Genomic DNA, 6070 nt, shown 5'->3' with positions numbered 1-6070 from the left:
CCGCCGCCCCGTCCCGCGTCATCCCCGTCCCCGTCATCGCCGCCCCATCCTCGTCGTCGCCGCCCCGGCCCGTACGTTCCCGTCCCCGTCGTCGCCGCCCCGTCCCTGTCCCCGTCGTCGCCGCGCCCGCCGCCGTCCCCCTCGCCGCCCCCCGTCGCCTCTCGCCTCGCCGGTGAGCACACACACACATACATTTTTTTAGTTTTTTAGTTATAGAAATAGTTAGAAAAATGTTAGAAATTTTTCTTTTTTTAGTTATAGAAATAGTTAGTTATATAGCATTGTTAGAAATGTTATAGAAATGTTAGAATTGTTAGAAATTTTTCTGTATTTTAGTTATAGAAATAGTTATAAAAAAGTTAGAAATTTTTCTTTTTTAGTTATAGAAATATTAGAAATGTTATACAAATGTTAGTTATATATATAGAAATGTTATAATTTTTTTTTCTGTTTTTTAGTTATAGAAATATTAGAAATGTTATAGAAATGTTAGTTATATAGCATTGTTAGAAATGTTATAGGAATGTTAGTTATATAGAAATGTTAGAAATTTTAGTTATCAAAATCCAATCATTAAAAAAATGTTACTTTTTGCGTGCATATAGCTAGTATTTGTTCTCGACGATGCCCGGCCCGCATCTTCGCCGTCGACCCGTCCGCGACGACGTCCGGCTGACCCATGTCCGGGACTGGGCTCCGCCGGGCTGGCACTGGGAGGTGCTGCCTGGAGGGGCGCGCCGCTTGATGAGGAACCTGGCCCCGGGTCCCGTCGTTGACCCTGATCTCGTTTGGTGGCGTTCGCGTGGGCCAGTTTCGGTGCGGAGGGAGCCGGCCCCGCCGGAGTGGTACGTCACCGTGTCAGGGAGGAGGACGAGCACCTCCATCGCTACATGGTTGCGTTAGAGAGCGGCAGGTTCTCCAATACCTGACAGTTTCTTCAGGGATCTCACTTCAGCTATGATCCTGTGAGGGTTCCTTCTTTTTGGGTGTCCACCGCCCGCGCCGCACGAACCGCGAGTATCCTAGATTCTTCTGTAGTATTCGATCTTTATTAGCTACCTAGCCAGTGATGTATTCAATATATAATATTTGAGGCGATGTATTCGAGATTATATATTATTCGAGACAATGTATTCGAGATTATATCTATTATTCGAGATGATGTATTCGAGATTATATCTATTATTCGAGACGATGTATTCGAGATTATATCTATTATTCGAGACGATGTATTCGAGATTATATCTATTATTCGAGATGATGTTATTTGAATACTAAATTGTTCTATATTTCTTTTGGATTAGTTAAACAAAACCTATGGCGGACAATACCGACAAAGAGGGAGAAGAGGCCCTGTTCAATATCATACGCAATCCTCGCGGGCCAGATGATGATCAGAATGAAGAAGATTATGACGGCTCCGAATATCTAAACAACACCGGGGAGGGTGATATGATATTCAATCGCGACGACCGAATTGATGAAGTCATGAACTTTGAACATGACGAAGAAAATGTTGATCTTGAAACAACAAAGACCGGCGAGGTATATATATTTATATAAGCAGGCATCTGGTGATCATCACATGTTTTAAATGACTTGAAGATATATTAATGAATCGATCTTTCTTCTTTCAGCCATCCGGATCAAGCAAATCTTCAGGCAACAGTAAACGAGGCCCGGACAAAAAGTTGAAGGAGGGCGTAAAGTATAATATCGAGGCCATCAAACCTAATGGCGAACCATTAGCGCCTAAGAAGATTGCGGACAAGTTCATTCGTCAGTGCGGAGTTCTTGTGAAGGACCAACTCCCGATCTCCCTTCAAGAATGGAGAGAGCCAGCAAAGCCACGTCTAGGAGTTACTTTTGTCGACGACAGACAAAAACTTCTGCTTTGGGAAACGCTCATGGAACATTTCACCCTACCAGATCATTTCACAGATGCAGATGTGAAGAAAGTCAAGGACGCTGCTCTTAGGAAGATGGTGGTTGCATTCAAGAATCACAAGATTCGTGAATGGGCCAAGTACGTCAACGGAGGAAGTAAGACTCCAGTATTCGAGGGAACACTAGAGAACCAAAGTGCTCATTGGGACGATTTCGTGAAATTCAAGGATTCGGAATTATCTAAGGAACGGTCGAGAATAAACAAGGCCAATGCCGCAAAAAAGGATAAGTTCCATAAGCTAGGGCCAGGTGGCTATGCGGTGGGAATGCCTAAGTGGGATAAGTCTGAGAAAGAGATGCTAGATGCAGGTGTCACTCTAGAAACATTGAGCTGGCCCCCCAGGTGCAGGACTTGGTTCTATGCGCATGGGGGGGAGTTGGACCCGAAGATAGGCAAAGTTTCGAAGAAGGCATGTCTGGACGGAGCCGAAGATAAGCTACTTGTTGCAATAGAAGAGGCTCGATCGGGGTTGTTCGAGCCCAACAGAGAGAACGACGAGCTTACGCGTGCCCTGGGAAATCCTGAACACCTGGGAAGAACACGAGGCATGGGCGCTATTCCGTGGTATGAGGGGTTTTCGGACTGGAACACCGACTACAGAACCCGTGCGAGAAAGAAGATTGCGGAGGAGAAGAAGAGGAAGATGGAGGAGGAGCAGAGGAAGCTAGACTATGAACGCCTTTAAGGCCTAGAATCAGCGCACGCGGACTTGGCAGTCAAATTCTAGCGGCAGCAGGAGCAGACCGACTCACTTAGCCAACAAAGGGGGTCTCGGCAGCTAGCGGATGATCCACCATTGGATAGCACCGTCCCATCCATGTCGAGAAGCAGCGTGGGTTCTGCCCCAGGCGACGCATTGCTGGATAGCTACCCAGTGGATGACATCATGGAGTTCAGTAACTGCGAGCTACACTTCAAAATGAAGGACATATCCATGAAGGTGGTGGACGCCCTTGCTTTTACAAATCCCCCCGAGGCAACCTTCCATTGCAACCCGATTCCAGTGGGCTATACTTGTGTCTTGGTTGATGAGGTGGTGGACCAATATTCGGGGCTAGAGCTTGATATTCCTGGAGGTGACGATGAGCACACACTAGGAGAGGCCAACCATCGTATCATCCTATGGAGAAAGGATTGCATCATCTTTCGAAGGCCACCGACACCGTGTCATCCGACTCCTCGTCGCAGTCCGCCACCGAGTCAGCGGACTCCCGCTCCTGCAAGTCCACCAACGCGTCAGGCCACTCCTCCTCCAAGTCCGGCACAGCTTCAGGCCACTCCTCCTCCTCCAAGTCCGGCAAAGCATCAGGCCACTCCTCCTCCAAGTCTGGCACAGCTTCAGGCCACTCCTCCTCCAAGTCCGGCACAGCTTCAGGCCACTCCTCCTCCTCCAACTCAGCCACGTTAGCCGTCTTTGCTGCCTCAGCAATCACGGAAGAGAGCCGCCTCAGCTATGGTGCGTAGCGGTACAAGTCGAGGTAGTACTGGAGGTACAGGCGGAGACAAGCGATTTCAATATGGTCCAAGCCTCACGCCTCTTCCGCAGAGGCCTTACGACAAGTCCGAGGAGGAAAACGTAGCCATATCGAAGGCTGAGGTGGAAGCCCATTTTGCACCGAAACCGCCACCGCCGCCATGGGAGAAAGTGCCTGTGGAAAAGATTGACCACTTCATTCGTATGGCTAGAGCACCAGCTCCCAAGTCTGTTGACACAGACTATGAGTGCCACATCAAGAAATTAAATCGAGCACGTCTACAGAAAGAGGCGAGCTCGAGCTCGAGCAAATCAGCTGGCAAAAGGAGCGGTAAAACCGTTCCCCAGCTGGGAGAACAGGCGGCGCAATAAATCCCCCCGCTTGTTGTGCCAACAACACATGAGAGTAGGCGCGCCCAATATTATTGTGGGCAAACTGTTAACGTTCCCGGGGTGGGCGATGTGGTAATAACCGAGGAGCATATTGCGCAGGCTGAATCGATCGGGATCACTGTTGGACAACTTCTCGATATCGAGCCCATGTCTCCGACTAGAGAGGAGGAAATAAAACGGAAATATGCCCGGGGCCAACCTTTGGTCGAGCCAGAGGAGGTCCATAAGCTCCCAACGAGAATGTATGAATTGCATCAATGGTACATGGACATTACCAAGATTTCCAATCGAGAGTCCCTCATGGTGAATGTCAACAAGGATCATTACTACCATGAGAAAGCCGTGACCGTTGAGTATTCAGAACTATTTCAGCTATACAATCAAGACGCGCTCGACAAATCTATCGTCAGTTGCTATTGTCTGTAAGTGATTTCTTTCTGTAATTTAAGTTTCAAGCTAGCTGTAGTGATCATTTTGATCAATCATTACCTGTAATTATTCTCATTACATTCTTTTCTGTAGTATTATGCAGGATAAAGATTTATGAAATGAAAAAGGTGGACGCTATGGCATTGGGTTCGTTGACCCAAATACCATTAATGAATACACATGGAAAATAGATCCATATCACGAAAAAAGTGTAGAGGAAAGCATGCTACAGTTCTTCAAGGAACTCAAATACAATGAAGATATACTACTTCCTTAAAACTTCCAGTGAGTCACACTGTCTTGTACTACAAATTCTATTTTTCCCTACTAGCTAGCTACATGTTTTTGCTTACATATGCCCGCTTAATTAAGACATGTAAACGTGTGTGCATGCAGATTTCACTGGATCTTGTTAATCATTAAGGTTGATGAAGGAACAGTTGAAGTACTAGACTCACTACTTAAGAAAGCAAGTGACTACACCATCGTGAAGGGGATAGTCAACAGGTAATTTCAATCATTATTAACTATATCTCGGCCTATTTAATTAGTTCGTCATTTCCTGATAACAACTACTTAATAACCCATTTATTCATTTTTTTTGTCGGCGGGCAGGGCTTGGGCAAAGTTCATCAGGGCCACTCCAGGCCCATGGAAACAAAATCTGATGGTTTCGACCCAAGGTAAGTAATTAAGTAGTACTAGCTAGCTTCTATCTCTTTAATTATCATGCTTGATTAATTATCATCTGATCAAATTTCATTCTTGTAAAGGCCCTGAAGCAGGCACCGGAGAATGATCTATGTGCATACAAAGTTTGCGAGAACATTCGCATGATGGCGTCCGAAACGAGCAAATCTCAAAGATAGGAGTGGGTATGATATCGATTGTCAGAACACTATTCACAATTTTTACACCATTATCATATCTAGTCACACAACTAATACACATGCATATTGATCTCCTTCTTAACAGTTCAAAAAGGTGCGGGACAAGCTCCTAGCACAGGACCGTATAGAAGCAATTCAAGAGGAAATAGCAGGATTTTTACTCAACCAGGTCATAGATCCCAAAGAAGAATACTATTACCCGCTACCGCCCCCATGAACCACTTCCAATTGTTATCGTGCTCCGAAGGCACCAATTAGCTAGGCTAATGCCACTGGCTCCGAAGGCACCAATTAGGAGAAATTGTATATATATATATAATGATCGGTTCTACTAGAAATTCTATTTATATATATGCATAAGGTGTACAATATGTAGTATCGTAAAATACCAGCAAACGAAAAATAATTAAATGGAAAACACAAAATTAAATGAAAAATAAATCATAACCCGAACCCCCCAACCTTTTAATACCGGTTGGTGACACCAACCGGTACTAAAGGGCTCCCTGCCCCCGAAGCTGGCTCGTGCCACGTGGTTGCCCTTTAGCACCGGTTCGTGCTGAACCGGTACTAAAGGGGGGTGGGGGCTTTAGTGCCTACACTTTAGCACCGGTTACCAAACCGGCACTAAAGGGCCTTACGAACCGGTGCTATTGCCCGGTTCTGCACTAGTGGAGTGAGATCAGACCCATATGTGTACATGAGTACTTGGCGCGGTCATTAGAGATCCATGTGTGTACATGAGTGAGATCAAATTTTGTAACCTGTTGGATCCAATATGTCAGCCTCTCAACACATGAACCAGATTGTTAGACTAAATGTTTCTTTGCCTTATTCTCATGGTTGGTTGTTGAGCTAGCCTCGTTCTTATCCACGGCAAGATAGCATTGGCAAGTTGTGTGCATACTCTCTCTCTCTCTCTCTCTCTCTCTCTCT

The sequence above is a fragment of the Triticum dicoccoides genome, chromosome 2A (genome assembly GCF_002162155.2).
Source record: "Triticum dicoccoides isolate Atlit2015 ecotype Zavitan chromosome 2A, WEW_v2.0, whole genome shotgun sequence".
In the NCBI taxonomy this organism is placed as follows: Eukaryota; Viridiplantae; Streptophyta; class Magnoliopsida; order Poales; family Poaceae; genus Triticum; species Triticum dicoccoides.
The sequence above is the reverse complement of the archived record's forward strand: the minus strand, read 5'-3'. Positions refer to the sequence as shown.